The sequence below is a fragment of the Tiliqua scincoides genome, chromosome 3, assembly GCF_035046505.1.
Source record: "Tiliqua scincoides isolate rTilSci1 chromosome 3, rTilSci1.hap2, whole genome shotgun sequence".
In the NCBI taxonomy this organism is placed as follows: domain Eukaryota; kingdom Metazoa; phylum Chordata; class Lepidosauria; order Squamata; family Scincidae; genus Tiliqua; species Tiliqua scincoides.
Window position 1 is genome coordinate 152,273,658 of NC_089823.1, and position 21,385 is coordinate 152,295,042.

The following is a 21,385-nucleotide window of genomic DNA, read 5'->3' on the forward strand; positions in this document are numbered from 1 at the left end:
TTATGAATGCAAAAATGACCACTGTATCAAATCAAGGTTGCAGTCATACACTTGTTCACTTGGCTGATACCACTGAAATCAGTGGAATGAACTTACCCCCAAAATACATGTGTAGTTAGATTCTAGCTTCAAAATGGACAGAAAAGAATAGTCAGGCCATGGCCACCAGGAGGAGCAATGGACTTGATTCAAAATCAAGACAGAAAACCCTTTCTGTGTGGAAGAAAAGCTATAAGAACGTGGCAAGTAGAGACAGAAGACAGCTATCTCCATCTGCTGCAGCTGATTGAAGAAGAACTGGGGTGGTGATTTTGTAACACAGTTTTGCAATTCAGTGCTTGACTAGGCTTGTAGATACAATAATAAATTAAAGGTCATCATTAGCGAACGGCTAATAAATTCACAACTTCTAGAATCTTGTTAGCAAAATTATGAATTGGGACTGACATTAAGCCTGGATGCCCTACATTTACAGCCCAGCCTATGCTGCTATATCCTTTGGGGATGGGGCAGCCGCTGGGGTCTCCTCATGGTGGCACTATTTGGTGGCACAGAACCAAGGAGGCCTGTGTCAGCCTTTCAAGCTCAGGAGATTAGGATATAACTGCAGCCTCTGCTATCATCCCCACCCCCTCCTGGTCCCAATCCTCCCCTCAGTCCACACTCCCTTTGCCCAGTTCTGCCACATTTGGATCAGGCGGTGGCCCACTTATGAGGCCTACTAAAGTGGCCAATGGACAGCCCAGTCCTAAAGCCAGCAGCTCTGCTGGATGCAGTGGTGCCAAAACGGCTACCACTTCATCCAGCAGCACCACCAAGGCTGCTGGAGGTCTCCTTGGGGAAAGGGGACTTTCGTCTGGGGCTTGTAAAATCTGTGCTGGCTATTTTGCAGACTTGAGAGACTCCATGTAGGGCTTCTGGCTCAAAACAGAATTCAAGATCTGATCCCTTGCTAAGTATATGAGGAGTGCCACTTGAAAAAGTGCATCTTTTTCCATTAACCCATGCAGGATCCCAAATGTTTGGAAAGCCCTGTCCAGCAGGGGAAGGAGAGGTCATCTTGAATATTCACTCTGCTCTCTCTTTTCCTCTTCCCCACATGTGACCTATTGGTGGTGTGGTTTAGTGTTCCTTCTTTTTGTTTTTTTAACATGTCCTCTATGTGTGTGAGTGTGTGTGTTGTTCAATCTGCTTTTAATCTTTGCACTGTACTTTAAATTTCCCTGTCCCTCTTATTGTACATTTATTCCCCCCCCCCCATAAATATCACTGTTTGCATCTATATCTGACTCGCCCATCTTAAAAAGTGCCTATTTCATCAGGGTGTTTAAGCAAGTGCCCTCATGGTTTTTTTTTGGGGGGGGGGGGTTACAGGATACATGTTGGCACCCCAGGTTCCTCACATAAAAAGTGACTGTAACTTTTAGCCCATCTGGATCATGGAACACAATAGCAGAAGTATTGCAATACATTTGTCATAAAGAATGTCAATCTAGTAAATAATGGTTTTATCCCAGAAACATCCCTACAAACCTGAGATAAATGTCACCAGAAGTTAACTACAAATTTTACAAGTTTCTGCAATAATTAATCCTGCTAAAAGAGACATACACTTCTAACTAAATACTATAGTCAAATAAAGATTTTCCTCAGGAAACTGCTTAAGGGCTTCTTGGGAAAAGGGCTATAACCTAAATTAAACAGAGTCCTGTGGCAGAAGATCCATTTTTCAGTTGCCCTCCATTAACCCTGAGTAGTTTACTGCTAGCAATAAAACAGGTGCAGAGGCAATAAAAAGATTTCAAAGAACACTTTGCTCATAGTTTTAAAGCATGCACATCACTGTTAGTAGTGTAGATCCTAGACTTTGGAACAGGAAATCCTTAAGCGATCCCCTTTGCATGGATGTGCATGTGAGATGATGGCATGATGGACTCCATGCTGCTGGCAGAGTTCATGGAGGGAGCTGCTGCACGTGGCACAATCAGCAGAGAGAGAAAGAGAGAGAGGAAGGAAGCCAGGTAAGGACACTCTTCCACAGGCCCAAAAGGATGAAAGTACATGTCAGCAATAGGTAACTTCTGAGTCATCTGCCTCCGGGACAACAACTGCCCTCTAGTGTCCTGCAGGCAGTATTGCACCCACTTAAAGTCTGAGGTAAAGCATTAATAGTTGAAGACAGACGGTCAGAAGCATCACTCCGGTTTGTGTCACTTGGTGCAAGAGCTCATTGCATCATTCCCATGATGGAGAGCAACATCTTTCTGTCAGTGTCTTTTCCCTCCTCTCTAGGTTTACATTCTTCCATCTAGTCCCCCTAGGCTGAACTCAACCCTCCCTTTCAACTTTGACTATCTCTAGAAACTTCCCTAAGAAGTTCCATCACTAAAGCATTTCCTAAAGCAAAGGCAATGTATAGTAATGTACTAATATATCTAAATCTGCCTGCACGTTAATACATAGGATGGGAGAAACAAATTGATCTTCACCCAGATGATTTTTAGATCAGTTTTTTAGAACACACACGCACGCACGCACACAGGATTTTCTGCAAATGTTTTGAACAAAACATTTTTTGTTTTGTTGAACAAGGATTTTGTTCAAATGGCAAAAGTGAGTTCCTCTTCACTCCTAACAAATTTTAGAAGTTAGTCAATTTAAAGTCTGGACCCAAATCGACAGAAATGTTTAAGCAATATAAAAACACACACACCTGAGCCCAAACAAAACAGCTGAACTAAAAGAAAGTTTTATGAAAGGCAGGGGAAGTGCAGAAGCACAAACTACCAGCATGTGGAAAGTGACTCAGAATAAGAAGCCTATGTGGTCAAATTACACATGTTTTTCTGTGCAGGCCTGCTTCATAAATATTGTTGCAGACCTCCTTGTTTTCCACTGCAGTCTGCAAACAGGCCCCTTTAGTAACACCCTCAGAACTTCAGGACTTGTTTTCCTTCAGCCAACTAGATTGCAGAGGTACCTATTTCGCCTTCAGAGGATGAAAGAGTGTAAAAATGGTAGTCACCTGTATTTAGTTCATACTGAAAATGTTTATGAATTCTTGAATTCTTTAATTATTGCACGGAATATTTCTTTTTCTACTGCTCCACCAGTTACAAGCAACAGGACCTCAGTGTGTCAAAAGTCAGGGAAAAGAGAGCCCACCGAACACTTGTCCTCATGTGGTCAACTCACAGGACCACTCACTCACCTCTTTTTCCACTGCAGGGTAAATAGCAGTTCAGCAGAGGTGATGCGCAACCCAATCCTATCAATCAATCAATCAACAGTATTTATATACCGCTTTTCAACTAAAAGTTCACAAAGCGGTTTACAGAGAAAAATCAAATAACTCACATAATATGCTACATAGCCCATGCCTTATCCAGTGCTGAAATGGAGCAGGCCAGAGGCCTCCTCAGGGAAACGGAACATTTGTTCCCTGCATCAAGCCCCAGCTTGCTCAATGAAGCTTGGATCTGCACCAGCTAAATCACTGGCACAAGTCCAAGAAGCTCCATGTTGGGCTTCCAAGTCTGAGAAAGGGGTTAGGATATGGTAGAGGCCTCTGACCTCAACCCTTCCTGGGCCTGATTCACCTCCATTCCACCCTCCCCCTGCCCCATTACTCCCACTCCCCGCCTTTTCCCCGCCTCTGTGCTGCCTGGTACAGAACTTACCTGCCCAGCAGAAGCAGGTCAGGATCTGGTGTTGGCGGGATAGCACATGCCGTCCTTCCGGCATTCCTTATTCCTAAATTGTCATAAAGTGCTTTATGGTGCTTTTACAATGGCTAGCACTGCCACAGCTGTTGCTGTGCCAGTGCAAGTGAACTATAGGATTGGACAGTCAGTTTGAGAAACAGCAGAAGCATTGCCCTTCCTGCAGCAAAATCTGGACCCCAATTTCACTCTTCTTCAAACCCATCAGAGAATTCTGAAACAAGTTAAATTTCTCCAGCCTTTATTATTCCCTTTTTAGCTGCTGCTCAATAAGGAAAGGATTGAGGATTGGTTGCTCTCTCCTGCTTTGTGTAGACCTGTGTGTCTCACACATTTAGCACCGGGACCCACATTTTAGAATAAGAATGTGTCAGGACCCACCGGAAGTGATGTCATGACCCGAAGTGACATCATCAAGCAGGACAATTTTTCTGCAATCCTACCCACACTTACCTAGGAGTAAATCCCATTAACTATCATTGTTAAAAGAGTATACGTAGTAGCCTGTTAAAAGTACAGGTCTGTAACATTTCCCCAAATGCAGTCATATACCAGGGTAGCATCAAGTCTAAAATATTAAAAATAAAATATTCAAATGAATGGGGACCCACCTGAAATTGGTTCACAACCCACTAGTGGGTCCCAACCCATGGTATGAGAAGCAATGGTAGACTTCTAATTATGGTAGCTTTGTTTACTATCTTGTCTTGTGTCTCCTTGCCCAAGCAACCATGACCAGTTGCTTCTCTTGCTCTTATTTCTTGCAGTAAATGTGTAACTCAGCTCCTCTGTGAATGAGGTTTTTTTTTTCTTCAACAGTTCTGCTCACAGAATCCCATTCCCACCTTCTGCAAGCTGCTATAGACTCCCAAACATATTATTTGCTAAAGTGACAGACTCCCAAACATATTATTTGCTAAAGTGACCCCTTTGGGAGTTCAGAGAAGTTGGGGTGAGGGGTTCAGCAGGAAAATAGCATGGAGGTAGAGAGTTAAACTCCACCTCCTACCTCAGTGTTGTGATCCTGATCCAAACTGGGGACCTGTGCAGCTGCTATTTTATAGGAAAAAGCAGCCCTATATTATAGATCAGGGTTGCCCAAACCCTGGCCCGGGGGCCACTTGTGGCCCTCGGGGCTAACAATCTGACCCGTTGGGAGCCCGCAGTCTTCAGTGAGCCTCTGGCCCTCCGGAGGCTTGCTGGAGCTCATGCTGACCCTACGCCACTGCTATCAGTGTGAAGGTGACTGTTTGATCTCTCGTGTGAGCTGTGGGACGAGGGCTCCCTCTGCGGCTTGCAGTTTCATGTCTGTGATGCAGCAGTGGCAGCAAAGGAAGGCCAGCCTTGCTTTGTGCAAGGACTTTTATAGCCCTTGAGCTTTTGCAAGACCTTCATTTATTCATATAAGTTCCATATCTAATAAATTCATTTATGTAAATTTATTCAGATTTGAAATGTAAATTAATTCAGCCCCCAACACAGTGTCAGAGAGATGATGTGGCCCTCCTGCCAAAAAGTTTGGACACCTTTGGTATAAACCCTACAACTAGACTGTGACAGGTTTAATGTCTAGTTTGGCTCTGAGTGTTCCGACTAGAATCTGGCTCATTTCTGATGCAGTGGCCTGGCAGGAAAAGGATTTACAAAGATCAAAGGGTCTGAATGAAAGACATGTTCTCAGTGTTAGGCCAGGAAGACTGACTGCATTCGGCTTTAAACAGAAACTGATGTACTTGTATTTTCAACTGTTGCTGACTTTTAAAAGATGACTTTAAAAGTTTAGGACTTTTTATGATACTAGCAAGGGATACCTGGAACGGTCCTCTAATTTCAGCCAGCGCAAACAGGAACATTTGCATAGTAACACTCAGTATGGCCAACTCAGTCGAGCCCACACAGCTTCTGAACAACAGAGCAATGTACTGAGGAGGAAGACTGGAAAAAACAGGACCTGTTTGCTAAGCACAAGGCATCAACTGTGGCTTAGAACAGTAGGTGCAAAGCAGGGAGTCAGTGTGATGTAGTAGTTAGAGCAGGGGTTCCCAAACTTTTTAGCACCGAGACCCACTTTTCAAAATGATACTCAGACTCTAGCAGGACCCACCTAACTTTATGAGATTTTTAAAAAAAAGTTTTACTTTACCAGCTGCTCAAGCCTCTGAATGTCCACTTTCTGGAGCATTTGCTGAGCTCCACATTCATTGAATCAGGACAATTCTGATGGTTTTGTGTTCCCCTTCACCTTGCCTTCCATAAGACCAGAAGCATGTTCACCTACTAGCAAGTAAACATGCAAATGTGGCTCAGCTTCTTTTTCAATAAGGCTCAGTATATTTTCCTTGTCAGCTATCAGCTTGCCAGTTTCAGGACCCACCAACAATCAGATTGTGACCCACTGGTGGGTCCTGGCCTACAATTTTGGAACCACTGGGTTACAGTGTTGGCCTTGGACCAGGAAGACACCAGTTTAAATTCCCACTCAGTCATAGCACTTAGTGGATGAACATGGGCTAGTCACCATCTCTTAGCCTAACCTACCTTGCAAGGTTGTTAAGAGGATAAAAGAGAGGGCAGAGCCATGCACACCACCCAAATGTCCTGGAGGAAGGATAGTATATAACTGTGGAACATAAATGAATACACTGAAATACAGAATGTCAGATCTCTCTTTCAGCATAGCAATACATCAACCTTTTCTGAAGTGGATCACAAGATCCACACAGGAGCACAAAATGCCAGTGACAGGCAATGGGGCACAGGGACTTAATGAGGATCTGTCTTCCCATGACACCATGAACAATGGGTGAGAATTCCCACAAGGCACCTCCCAGCAGGCTGGGGGCAAGGCTGGGCAGATCACACTGATGTGAGAATATGTGTGCTGTTACACCAATGTAGCAGTGCCACGAGTGCAACTTGGCTTAGGCAACTTGCACTGTAAAAATAATTCTTGCATTCCTTGGTTCCAGATTTTTCAAATAGTTCATTTTGTTTCTAATTCAACCAACAAATATCAGGGTACATGATTAGTTGCCGGATCTGAAAATCTTTCATTAACCACTGTTAATGCCACCAAAAACCTGATAGTGCCAATACATCATTTGAAGGTAATTCACACATGCTTGGTCCTTCTTCCTTTGTTAATTGCACAAAAAAGTGGAGAGGGAGAGACAGGTACCTTGTGGCCATCTGGGTTACATGTTTGATCTCTGGGAGCAGTTCACAAGCAGTTCACTACCACTCGGGTCTGGAAATGAGGTTGAGAAACTTGTGATTTGAGCAGACCTGGAGCCTGGTGGAAAAGCAGTACAAGCTGTCCTTCTGAATTAGGGCTGAAAGCAAGATCAGAGTCACCCCTTGTGGATACATGGGTATAACAGCAGTGCTGCAAGTTACCACCACCTCCTGGAAGAATCCAATCAAGGAGATATATGGGGGGGGGGGGCTGAAATCCAAAACAAGGTGCCAAAGTAAGAAAATGAAAAAAGAAGGAACTGTAGGGGCTGTAGGCTTAAATTATCTTGGGTTTGTGGCCATGCCACATGTTACAGCTTCCGTTTGGGCTGGGCTACACTGGAGCTAGAACCGTGCTTTCAAAAGAAAGACACTTTTAATGTTCTTGACAGACATTTTGATTCTTCCCTAAGGATGAATTCTTGTGTTCACTTCTTTGCAAGGAAAAGCGTCAACTCTGTTTCCTATATCACATGCAGACCAGGATGTTGAAAGCGAGAGAGGCTCTCTTCTTCACTTTGCAACAGAATGTACCTTTCATCACATCCCCACTGTAGCCATGAAACGGCTGGAGCAGAGGAAGGAACTGCTGGATCTCACTACGCTTTCCAGCAATTTAAAGAGCTTTCCCAGGGCCTTGCACAACACCATCTATTTTAATTCTGGCTGTGAGAAAACAATCTTGCATTGCATACTGATTCAGGGACGTGTGGTGCAGTGCAAGGGTGGCAGGTGAGGCAGAACTGCCCCATTGTTGTCTGTGGAAAAACACGGCAGCTGCCCCACCTGCTGACACTCATAGTGGCTCTCCTTACACCTGCTTTCTTGGGTGTAAGTCCCTTCAGGTGTAAGCAGGTGAGGCAGAGGCAATGCTTTCCCACGGACTATGATGAAGTGGTTCTGACTCATCTGCTGCCCCCAAACTGCACTTCCCTGCACTGATCTGAGTTTGTGTAACTTCTTTGTTTTGCAACCAATTCCTGGGATTTGCCTTCTTTTTCCAGCAAGACTGTTATGCCCTTTAACAGCTGCAGGGCAGGTAGAACAGTCATCTGAATCTACACAACCTTTAGGTTTATTGAATACTGGAGAACAAGGACAAATTTCTGAGATTTAAGGCATACACAATAAAATGAGTTCAGGGTTACACAAACAGTGCATGCCTTTGGAGTATTTGATAGGAATGGAATTTGTAATTTTTCCCACTTTTGTAATTTCAAATGTTCAACTATATGCTTTAAAAAACAACTAATGACAAAAATCAGGGCCATTGTTACATATACATGTATACAGTACCTTGACTTTCACCCACTTTAATTGCTCTGCTCTTTCAATTTTAACCACATTTCAAATGCTTTTCCCTTTCATTCAATTTCATCCAATCTTCTATTATGTCAATGTTCTTATGTTTTTTTTTCTTTTATTTCTGTTTATTTTGGTTTCACCTGCATTTGCATGTGTTGTATAGTTAGTTATTTACGTTTTTCACCTGCCAAAATACATTTGCAAGCTAAATTACAGCCCAGTCCTAATCAACTTTTCAGCACTGATGCAGCCATGCCAATGGGGCATGCATTGCATCCTGTGGTGGAGGGGCAGTCATGGAGGCCTCCTCAAGGCAATGGAATATTTGTTCCTTTACCTCAGGGCTTAGTTGCAGTTGCATCAGCACTGGAAATATGGTTAGGATTGGGCTGTAGCTCTGCTTTGACATCCATCCATTTTTGACTTTCATCCACGCTCTGGTCCCTAACCAGATGAAAGTTCAAGATATTGTAGGACCTTTCAATGGGCCATGTTACACTTTGAAGAAGAACAGGAACAGGACATTAAAGAGAAGATTACTTAGGTAAGAAGAAAGAAACACTTCAATGCAAGCTGAAATCAGGTCTGGATAAAGCATGAGTTTAGATTTCCAAAGGTCCTTAACAAGTTGCATCACACAGACTCTCTCCACGTAATCCGGGGTCTTGCAAAAAGCAGTGTACCTGATTGCCCATACAAAGCCTACATTCATACAGTCGTTCACACACAGCCTCTGTTCAAACCTGCAGGTGGCACAGCCAGCAGGTACAGCCCAGCCCAGGCACCCACTGCCCTCCTTGCATTCGCTTGGCACCTATTGCATGCTCTACGGAGGAGTTATTTTTGCCTGCTCTTTTCTCTATTGGACACCAGAGGGCACTGTTCTGCAGTATTTCTCAGAGACTGTGTTGGACTCAGATTTTTCCTAATCCTTGTCATCCTAGCTTTGTTCTCTGCTCTCCCTGTTTGTTTCATTAACATAAAGCACTTGCAGACATGAGAAAGGAGACATAATCTGTATTTGTGTCCTAGCTCCTGCAAGTCTGCTGTCCTCAAGCTGCAGAGGACCTGACTCTGCCCTGGGACTTCTTGTCCCAAACCTTCCAATTGGCTTTCCCAGCCGATTTCCCCTCTGGCTCCTGAGTCTCCCCACATAGTTGTGTTAGTTCCAATTCTCAGCTGGCTCAGAAATCATGGGGTAAGATGGGGTGGCCCATTGAGAACTTTGATCTTGGCAGCTATCCAACAACCTGTCAGAACTGCCATTGAACAAACTAAAGTGGCAACCTGCTCGATTTGTGTGGTTTTTTCCCCTCCAGCCCAGTCTAAGAGTTATTTTAAGTGTGCATATATTGAAATGCATTGATATTTGCAGGTGCTTCTGGCAAGCCTAGTTCTGGCATGCATCGCTTCAGACTGCCATGTTGGCTCCCATGTCTGGATGCTTTTACTCACAAAGAGGCTGTTTAAAGCTGAATTAAAGTTTTTAATGAAACTTGGCACCCTCACAGATTGCAGGAGGGGGGCTCTGACTGTAACTCAAGCTTCTTTGCACATTATAGATTTAAGGGACTGACAGCCCAATCCTAACTTGCTCTGGAACAGGCGGGCTGAGTGGCCTGCACTATATCCAGCACAAGGTAGGTGTCAGCTAGAAGGCAAATCGGGATAAGGGGTGCCACCCTAGCCACTCCATGGGGCTACTTAGATCTGCACCAGTGAATTCGCGGATGCATAAGAACATAAGAACAGCCCCACTGGATCAGGCCATAGGCCCATCTAGTCCAGCTTCCTGTATCTCACAGCAGCCCACCAAATGCCCCAGGGAGCACACCAGATAACAAGAGACCTCATCCTGGTGCCCTCCCTTGCATCTGGCAATCTGACATAGCCCATTTCTAAAATCAGGAGGTTGCACATACACATCATGGCTTGTAACCCATAATGGATTTTTCCTCCAGAAACTTGTCCAATCCCCTTTTAAAGGTATCCAGGCCAGATGCCATCACCACATCCTGTGGCAAGGAGTTCCACAGACCAACTACACGCTGAATAAAGAAATATTTTCTTTACTTGCAAATCCAAGCAGTCCATGTAAGGCTGCAGGGCCCGGGAGTGGGGGTTAGAATTTGGTCTGCACTGTTGCGGCAGACCCTGCCCCCCTCTTGGACCTGATCCATCTCTCTGTCCACCCTTCCCCACCCAATAACACCCCTCCTCACCTCCGGGTTTGCCATCCCACCACATCAGCCTATGCAAACCGGCATAAACATAACCCCTCTAGGGTAGGCCAGCAAACATACTCCCTCCAGACCAGCAGGCTGGTGCTTGTCCTTACAGGTGCAAGAGTAGTCACAAACATGCTTTACTCTTGAAACACTCTTGGGCCAGCACAGGGGGCTTGTGCCAGCCCAGCACCACTTCAGGATTGTACTCTTAGCAAAGAGGTAATTTATTACTGATTGTGAACTGTCCACGGTGCTCATCCTGCTTACTTTTCAGCTTGCTTCAGATCAGCCTTGTTTCATCTCCTCTTGCTAATTCACATTGCAGTGATATCCCACTGAACTGGAGGGATGCATCTTTCAATACAGATTAGGATGAACATCCCCAAACAGAATCACAATCTCTTATGTGTGACCGGTTGCAGATTAGTGTATCTGGATTGGGAAACCTTTATCATGTTCAAGCTCATGACACTTCTACAAGCAAGGCCATTGTTATTTCCAGTGGAAACAAAGGTAATTGATCTGATTTCAGCAAGAACACACAATGAATCAATGGTGGAGATGAAAGTTGAACTCGGATCATATAGATTCCGGTCTCTATTCACTGGGTTATACTTAAACTAACAAGAACACACCATGTTCAGCACCATTTGAAAAAGAAAAAACAAAAAAAACCAGAGTGGGCAGCTTGCTCTGAAAGGCCTGGATGTAGTGTCATCTTCAGTGATGAAGAAATATTCGTGTTCAGATAGTTCTTGTAATACCTGAAGGACATTTCATTTTGTAACATTTATTTTCAGACTTTTGCGCATGGGCGATTTTCTAAAGCACATGAAACATGTGGTTGAAATTCTAATGCCCTTTCTGAGTATTAGAGTCTGTTGATGCACCAGCATAATGGTTTTGTTTATGAAAGTAGCTCCAGAAGGGAACATGGGGTGAAAACCGTACACCAAGAAAATGTTACAAAGAAAAATAAAGGAGGGAGGGGACTTGTTTCTAAAGGGGGAGGAACCTGGAAAGAAGCCAGAGCTGTGACACAGGAAAAGGCCTCTGTATGTTATTGCTTATGTCCCCACTGGAACTTCATGGTGACATTAGAGGTAAAATAATTTCCTAAGCCCATGTCAGTAAGTTTTTACTACTTCTGTTCCCTGGTCTGACTTTTCCTAAATGGAGCTATTTGTCCTTAGTTTCAGCTAAACAAGTTAGGTAATGTAAAGTCTGGAAGTGTTTGCGCCTCAAAGCAATGTGAATAGAGACTTTTTGTACATTGCCTGGCTAGCATGCATAGCCTGCACCTCTTGACTTTTTAAAGAGGGCATGTGCATTGCCCAGCCAATGTACACACTTCTTTATTGACACTGTCCATTTGTGCACATTCTCCTGCATCATTTGAAGTCTATGCACATAGACTGGCAATGTGTGAAATCCCACATTTAGTTATTGATTTGTCCCAATTTTCCTCCAAGGATCTCAAAACAATATACATTAATTCCCATGCAGGTCCCCATGCAGAGAGTAACCAAACCTGCTTAGCTTCAGCAAGGTTACTGCACCAAGTGCCTTCCAACTTTCTCCTTTGTGCACACTCTTTATACCTTCACATGTATGTGTTCAGTCATCAGTGCTAATGCACACTCTCCATTCAGCCCACATTAACCACAACATATACAATGTTCCCTATATCCACAGATCCAGTATCCACAGGTTAAATAAGGTGCCCTTTACCTTCATTTTTCTGTACTTTACTTTCTTGCTTAACACAGGAAGAGTTTCTTGCTTAACATGTACGCTAGAAGGACACAGCCAGAATGTTAACAGGAAGCAGGAACTGTCATTAGTTTTAGCTAAACTCAGTTAGTCTCCTCCCTCTAGCACTAGTGGTCCTGGCCATTCCGTATCCCCCCCCCCCCCCCCCGGAATAAAAATGCCTTCCCCTGACCTGAAGAAATTGCGGTTATATCATCATGTCACCGCAATTACTCCATGCATTATCATACCCTTAAATCGCCACTATTGGCACAATTCCACACTAATCAGACTTTCTCCCCTTCTTCTCCCCCTTTTTTCAAAGGGGAGGCTGCCCTCAGATTGGCACAATCCAGAACCACTGCAATACTGGCAACCACTACTGGCACAATTCCATGCCAATCTGAGGGCTGCCCCATTAGTTCCCCTTTTAAAAGGGGAGGGAATCAGAGTGGCATGGACTCACTTTTTTTCAAAGCCAAACAAGCTGGCTGTGCCACCAGCTTGTTTCATTCTGGAAAAAAGCAAAAAAAAAAAAAAAAAAAGTGGTGGTGGGAGCTGGATTGCTGCTATGCTAAGCAAGAAAATAAAAGAAAGTAAAATACAGAAAAATGAAGATAATGGATGTGAGGGTCACAGTTGAACAAGGATTTATATAGGGTTCCCCATATTCATGGTTTCCATATCTGTGGGGGCCCAGAAGCACTTGGTTCCTGGTCTGAGGATTACTTCATACAAGAAACAAACCCTACTCTAATGTCAGTTCTGTGTAGAAATAACAACTTCCTTGCACATACATGACATATGATGGATGCACATACCGCAGACACTCACCTATAAGTCGACCCCACAGATAAGTCGAGGGCAGGTTTTGAGCCAACAATAATGGAATTTTCTATGACCCTCGGATAAGTTGGGGGTTAAACTCAGGGGGGTGTCTGACTATAGTTTTGTCTGATTTTACCCAAGGCCAGATCCTGAAAAATAACCCACCACTAGAACTGTAGGCTCTAATTTATTAAAAACATAGTAAAAGATCATAAGATACATTTTTATTCTTTTTTAAATTCTGGACTTCACCACCTTTTTGTAAACATTATCAGAGTAATTGCGCTGTAAACTACATACCAGTAAAACAGTGGTTCCCAACCTGTTATTCATGTACTCCCAGGGACACTCAACAGGACCTTTAGGGGTACTTGAAAAAGAATGGCAGAATGGCAGAAAAAGGCAGGCCGTGCTCCAGAATGCCTTGCAAGGACCAGTAAGGCAGGAAGGGAGGTAGCTAGTTGGCTTTGAAACCTCCACCAATAGCTAGTTTTTGGTCATCAATTCATCTATGAACCAGTGATTGAAAACCAGCACAGTAAAAAGACATAATATGGAAAGTGATCATTATGAAACATAATATGAAAAGTGATCAATCACCCAGAATTTCTCAGCACACTGCTGGTGCAAAACAGTGCAAAGGCAGTTCTTCATCAGATGAAAACAGAAAATATGTGATGAATACTTGAAGTCTGGGCTTTCATAAGGAGGAGATGAAGGCTTGTATTATTAATTACAAACATTTTGCTAATATGAAGGGTACAATTTATGGCAATGGGCTGCCAAGGGATATGCAAGTGAAAAAGGTTGGGAACCACCATGAATCAAATCCACCTTTAAGGTGTCTGGCTCTACATACAACATACAACCTATAACACATAACTGAGTGTGCAATTCAATTTACAGCAGAGAGATGAGATATTTGCAACCCTTTTTACTCAGAAGTAGACCCACTGATTTCCATGGGTGTTATTCTTAAGTAATGGTGCACTGAATTGTAGCCTGGGAAGAAGGATCCCATCCTGGTGTTTCAAAAAACAGACCTGCTTTGCAAGCATTTGCAAAGCAGAACCAGGCTGCAGCAGGAGAATAAAAGGTTAACTTTGGCTGGAATTTCCCAGGAAAATACTATAGCAGCTAAGGAGGTGCCTGCCTGAGCTGAGCAGAGAAACTGTTCAGAGTTGAAAGGCTCTGCCCTCTTATTGACCCGGAGATAATTGGAGGTAGATTACTTGGCAAAAATTTCACATACTCATGTTGGCAACCTTCAGTCTTGAAAGACTATGGTATCGCGCTCTGATACCATATGATATGATAGTATGGTATCACATACTATACGTGAGTATCTACAGTACCTACGGTATGTTCGTGTGTCAATGAGGCAAGATTTTGCACACTGTGTCTGTATGGATAGACACTTGTGCTAATCATCCACAGTGTGCAGGCAAGATAAAGAAATACATTTTCCTGAACACAACTGATTGCTAAGTAGAGGTGTTTGTTTCTGGTTTCTTGCTAGAGATTTGCTTTGAATAGGATCTTCTCAACAAAGCAGGCAAACATGTTATAGCATCATGAATCTGCCCATCTTCTGGGATCATGCAGTGAAGTCCTTTTGGGGTAGGTTGATAGGGACTTAGAAGAGGGCATTTTCAGTGGACCATGGAACTCCCTACCTTAGGAGATTCCTTTGTCTCCCTGGGAGGCCAGTCTTCTGCCACTGAGGAAAGGCTTCACCTTCTCTGCAAGCATTTGGATTGTCTTCTGAATAATTTTTTCAGTTGCTCTGGTTCCTGCTGGTCCATTTCATTTGCTCCTCTTATTTTTATTGCTTATTTCAAGAGTGCAGGCCCCCTTGAGTCCTCCTGTCTGGAAGTGGAAAGGCAAGGCAACGTTTTTTTTTAACATCAGCCACCTTTTGTCCCTCTGGGTTAGTAAGAAAGCCTACACTTCTCTCTCACTCCCCACCCCCAGCATAGTTTTTCCTGTCACACTGGCATTTTACTGCTTGTTTATTCTTTCAGTCAACTGCAGAGTTGCAATTAGAAACTATTAGCTGAGTTGAGTGGCAAAGGAAAGGGGAGACAGAGAGAGGAACGAGAGAAAACTAGTTGCTATTTCTAGACTGAGTCCAGCTAATTTTGAACCTGGCGTCAGAGGCAGTCGGAGGAACAGGGTATTTATAGAGCTGAATGAAATCTATAGTGATTGTTGCACATGGTAGGAATTGGGGATGGGGGAATTCTAAATTCTCCTTTCAAAGAAAAAGGTTTCAAGGTATTTTCAACTAGAAGCATTTTTTATTGCAACCTCAAAAAATTACAAATCAAAGTTCCTCTTTCATGCTAGTTTTCAAGAGAACATAAAGCATTTCAGTATTTTGGTTTTGGAAAACATGGAAAACAAAAAAACGCATGGTTGCATGAGTTGTCTGCTAAAATATTTAAAGGTTGAAAATTATAAATAATTCACATATTTTAGGGCCAGATTCTATCTGGCCTACACCGGCTCAGTGCTGGCACTCAGTATCGCAAACATGCTGTAAGGCACACCTGCGACAGTCTGTGCTGGTCTGCCAGGGAGGGAAGGGTTTTTTAAAACTTACCTGGGGGTCGCTGTGGCTCTTTGGAGGGTCTGGGGAGCCTGTGAGCCCCTCTGCAGCACTCCCAGTTCTGAAATAAGGGAAAAAAACAATTTCCAGTTTTGCAACGAAAACAGGAAGAGTTTTTTTTTCTTTTTTACAGCAGTTTGAGCTGCCGGGGGGGGGGGTTCACAGGCTCCCCAGACCCTCCAGAGCAGGGGTGCCCAATATGTCGATCGCGAGCTACCAGTCAATCTCGAGGCGAAATGAGTCGATCGCAGGCTTCTCTCCCGTCCATGCATCCCTAGGAGTGAGCCCCTGGCAGGCTTGTGAGCCCAGGGAGCAAGCCCAGGGAGTGAGTCCAGGGAGCCCAGGAAGCGAGCCCAGGGAGTGAGTCCAGGGAGCCCAGGGAGCGAGCCCAGGGAGTGAGTCCAGGGTGCCTAGGGAGTGAGCCTAGGGAGTGAGCCCAGGGAGCCCAGGGAGTGAGCACCTGGCAAGCTCCTCCCTGGGAGAGGAGCCGCTGGCAGGCTTCTCTCCCATCCACACATCCCTGGGAGTGAGCCCCATTGACTCTACTGGGGCTGACTTACCTTTCCCCTGTTTTTGCACTGGTATGTATGGAGATCTGCCCCCCCTTGGCTGATTCACTTGGCCCCTCCTTGGCTGATCCACTTCAGTGCAAGTCATCAAAGTAAACTCAAGTAATTACAAAAAATGTTTATAGTTAATTATGTTGTGTTGTGCAATATTGGCTCATGCGGTTATGCAAGGTACACCAACATACATTGTACACATAAATGTTATATGTTATGATGGTGTGAACATTGTAAAAAAACTCTGGTAGATCTCCGGGCCTTGCTGGGTTTCAAAGTAGCTCTTGAGCCAAAAAAGTGTGAGCACCCCTGCTCCAGAGAGCCATAGCAATCCCAGGTAAGTTTAAAAAATGCCTTCCTCCCTGGGAGCAGCAAGATCATCCCAATCACATTGCTGCCCCCTCCCCTGCAAATACTTACATTGATCTAAATTCTTGGAAACCTATCCAAGAGATCCCATGTGACATTTGTGATGCAGCAACACAAAAGAGGTGCTGATGAGTAAAGAATCCATACCTTGGCAGGGATGGTGATGTCACTACTGCTATTACTAGTAGCAGTTATTTTTACTCTACTAGCATAAACTCTACGAGCAATCCAATCCAACCTAAATACACATGCAGCAATGCAATAGCACCAGCATGGCTTCCACTGCATCTCACAGGATTTTTGGCTGTTGGAGGTCTCCTTCGGGTAAGGTGGCATTTATTTTTATTTATTTATTTATTGGATTTATATTCCACCTTTCTCCCCGAAGGGCACCCAAGGCAGCCATTTGTCCCTTTGCCCTAGGGTAAGCCCCAGCAGCTGCTACTAACAGATGTGCACCACCTGACCCCTGTAGGCAGATCAGTCCTGGAAGGGGGTTTGAATTCAGCTGGTGCTGCTGCTGCCAAACCCACCCCCTCCCAGGGCCCAATCTGCCCATCCCCCTCTTTGTCATTCCACCCCCTCCCTGCCCTTCCCCTTGCCCCATTTCACCCCCTGCAGTGGGCTTAGCTGCTCCAGTGGGCCTCCTAATGTCTGCTGGTGCATGTGGGAAGGCTCTGATCCACTAGTTTGGGAACCACTGACCCAAATGTTTTCTCAATAAGAAACGTTTATTTATATGAAATATTTTTGCATACTTTCACCAAGTACAACATTCCCAAACAAAAATGCAGTATCACCAGAGGCATAATAAGAGTGGAGCCTGAGAGGCATTTGCCTGGGTGCTATGCCAAGGGGGTGCAATTTTGTCCCTGCAGATACTGGGGACCCACTTAAAAAATGTTTTAAAAGAAAAAAAGCCAGGCACTTTTGTGGACTCCAGCAATTCACATGGCTGCCCAGATGCCTGCTCCATTTAGCTTGGTTCACTGGTTGCTTCCACCCTCTTTCTAACAGGGACTCCCCTTTTGCTGGATACAGAGAGGAGGAGACCCCCTCCTCCATGGATAATTGAAACCACAGATATAGGATCTGTGAATACGGGGGGCCCCCTATACTTACAACTGTCTCGCATTCTCCAGGCTCATCCCTCTAACAACAATTTGCAGCAAAGTGCATTTGAATTTTGATGTTCTTTTTTGCTTGGCTGGCTCATGCATTAGCATGCAGGAGATAACTCCTGGTGTCCCTTCTTTCCTTTTGCTGTCACTACTGTTCAAAGGTAGCAGCAAGGGTTGGAAGGGGGGCAGAGTGGGTTCATCACTTTCCTTCCCCTCTCAGCTCACTGACCTCATCACTGAAATTGCCAAAATGTTGCATCTGGGCTCACCTTCAACTCTATTTCCAAGGCCAGGCCTTCAGACAGTGTGAAATCTCTGCATCTTAAGAACGTGAGAAAAAGGCAACAGAGGATGAAGGGCAAGGAGAGCCCAGCCACACAGGACAGAGAAGAGGGAAAGGCAGGAGAGAGAGAAAGGGAAGGGGTGCGATGACAATTGTTTCCTTGGGAGCTCTTATTACAGTTTGTAGCAGGTGGCTCATGTTCTTTTTATCTTGTTTTCCAGATTCAAGTTTCATTTTCCTTTGCATTTGACGATATGTTCTCTGCTTTGCTGCTAATGCATGTGCATGAGCAATGTTACCCAAATTGTTGCTGCAATTCAAAGTACAGCGTGACAATAAAATCAGTCAAGACCATTGTGTTGGTTGATACTCAACATGCAAGATTCCCCTTTAGGCTTTGATATGGTTGGTCATGCACGAAGGACAAGGTACACTGATGGTCAGTTGGCTGATCTCAGCAACTGGAAAATGAGTCCTACCTTTCAGACTGGCTGAGCAAGTATGGGCTTTACTTGGCAGAATGTGTGCAAGGAGATCTGAAAAGCCACAGATGACGTTTTGAGGAGGTGCCAAACTGATATTGCTTCAGAGAAAGCACTATCTGCCTGTGTGCTTGTTTCTGCACTCTGCTCAGTGATCAGCTCAGATGACTCAGATATAAATAAAGACACTTTCTTTGAACAGAAAGTCTTTCTATTAAGGATGTCTTCAGTCTTCCACCCTTTGGCAATGGGGAGGTGGCAGAACCACTATCCCAAACAGAGTTCTCTTAATGGAAGGTGTCTCTATCGCAATATCCACTGCCTGGCAGGCCAAGGACCAAAACAAGTTTCCAGCACTAGGCAAACTCCAGCTAAAAATCTCCATCACAGCACAGAGGGCCAGTAAGAAAATATTTACACGTTGGTTTAGCTGTTAGAATTATTTTTGGGATCGCTCCTAGCCTGTCACACAGACATCTTTGCATTTAGGTAAATAAACAAGGGGGTGTCTGACTCCTTTGGAACCTCTTAACTGTGCCTCCGCTTGCTGCCCAAAGAACACCGGCCAGCACATTCTCCTGCCACAAAACGTGGCTGTTCTTCCTGGCCTCCTCTCCCCATGGATGTATATACATTTTTTGGTCAACATGGAGAATCCCTGCAGTTTAAAGAGACAGCCTGCTTCCAATCTTGTATGTGAGTCCTTTGATTTTAAACAAACTAAAACAGCTGTCCTTGGCAGCACAATATTGTCCATCTAAGGAGAGGGCTTAAAAGGGGAAAGTGACGTTCTTCCATTTGAGTTAAAAAACAGTTTGGGATGAATGAGAGAAAGAAGAAAAAACAGGTAAAAGTGAGAGGAAACCAACTTTCCTCTGGAAGGCAGCTGGAAACATTCACCTCAACGTGGAGAATGCATGTTTAAAAATACAGCCTGCCATGCAGTCCTTCAGTACACCTGTATAGGCCATATAGCGGTGTATGGGGCGTTCAGGGAGGGGTAGCACCTCTGGTGTAGGGGCATGTCGTGTCCTTTCAGGGCAGCTCACTCACCTTTGGTCCCCACCTGTCACTCAGCTCTCACCTGTGGCTCCTAGAAGTGCAGCGGCCACACCCCAGGCGACAGCTTCGACAGGCTGGCTAAACCAGGTTCAGGGTAGCCGTTGGGTCATTGACCTTCGGTGAGATAGGGACTTGTGCGTGCTGATTGACGGAAAATGTGAGGGAAAGGGGGATGTGTTGTTAAAAACCTGTTTTTCTATAAACTAGCAAATTGAATACCCAGAAGTCTATTTCCTTTCATTTAGAAGGTCAAAGCTTGCCCTCCCCCAGACTGAAGATGTTTTCATCAAGTTTCTAAAAAAAAAAATTCCTTTAAATAAATACATTACCACTGAATGACTCCCTTGTGCTCAGGAAAGTCAAGTGAGTGGCTGAGCAGAAAATTGACTCTCTCTGTCTAGGCTGGCTAGACTAGAGTGTAGGAAGCCATTCTGTGTGACCCTCCAAGAGCAGCTAATGAACTCTGCCCTGATCCGTAGGTCCATTCCTACCATGAGACTGAATTTCACAATTGGCCTGGACTCCATTTCTCACAGGATCCAGCAAACCTCCTTAGTCAAAAACTCTTAACAGCCCAGTCCTAACCTGCACAGGTGCAGCTGGACTGAGTGGTCTGCCCTATGCCATATCCAGTGCAGGTTAGGAACAGGCTGGCTGTCTCTTTGGGGTAAGGGAACATTTGAGTTCCAGCCTGCTCAACAGGGCTACTCAGATCTGCTAATTCGCTGGCACAAGTCTGAGAAGCCCTATGTAAGGCCTCCAGGCCTAGGAGGGAGGCTAGTCTACAGTGAAGTTCTCCTCTGCCTCTCCCATCCCCCTCTCAGGCCTGATCCATCCCATTTCACCCTCCCCCTCTTCACCTCCATGTCACCCTTGCCCAGTCCTTGTGCTGCTTGGCAGAGCACTCACCTCCACCAACAGCCTTTCCTTTGCATACAGCACCAGCAGGATGGCACAGGCCTTGCCACTGGCACTCCTGACATACAAGTCATCACAAATGTGCTTTACAGCACATTTGCAATGGCTAGTGCTGTCACAGCAACTGCTGTACTGGAATTAGCAATAGATATGCTTGTATAGTCTTAATATGGTTGGACAAAAATAAGTATTTACAAAACTAAAAACTTTTCCATCTGCCAAGGTGAGGTGAACAGGAAACCTTCATCCTTAGTGTGTGTATAAAATGGAAGCAGACTGGAACATGGTTCAGTTCCTCCATTATGAAGCTTTACCCCTCACTTCTGGCCCCTCACTTTGTCTCCAGGCCAGAGGGCTGGTAACTCCTACACATCTGGACCTCACATGGGGAAATGCCATCTGACCTGGAGCTCTGTCCCTTACAAGGGCAGGAATGACCCATTTTATACCCTGCTGTGTTCTGGTCAAAGGTGCCCACTGGCTGAGTCCTTCCACCTGACCATAGTTCAGGGGAAGACCTAGGGTTTTGGCTAGATTTCCCATGCCAGAACTAGCCAAGGAAACCCCAGGCCAGATACACTTAAAAAGGGAAAGGTAACATGAAGGATTTGCACTAGTCATTGGGGAACTACCCAAGCTGAACTACCCTTCCATTTAGTGATGGAGATTCTAAACTTCACCTCACATAAGTGGATTTTTTTAATGCAAGGAAAATGTAGTTAGAAAGTATTTTTGAGGGTTTCTTTGTCATGTCTCTCATCACAAGGGTGTACTTTGCCTATTTTTCCTTTTTAATGTTTTTTCTCCTGTGTTTTGGAAGAATATTGTGTGTCCGGTTAAAAGCTGAGCTTCCCATTAGATTATTTGAGTCAATACTAAGTAAGCCAAGACTAGGGCAATTAATTTT

The 21,385-nt window shown here is 44.6% G+C and overlaps 1 protein-coding gene across 1 annotated transcript in view; it reads right to left on the reverse strand.

Moving 5' to 3' along the window:
- The window catches only part of AIFM2 (apoptosis inducing factor mitochondria associated 2), a 38,030-nt gene extending 22,901 nt beyond the window's left edge, over positions 1-15,129 (reverse strand). The window contains exon 1 of the mRNA XM_066620661.1: positions 14,746-15,129. The gene's annotated coding sequence lies outside the window, so the exon portion shown is untranslated. The remainder of the gene's footprint in view (positions 1-14,745) is intronic.
- Between the last annotated feature and the right edge of the window lie 6,256 nt (positions 15,130-21,385).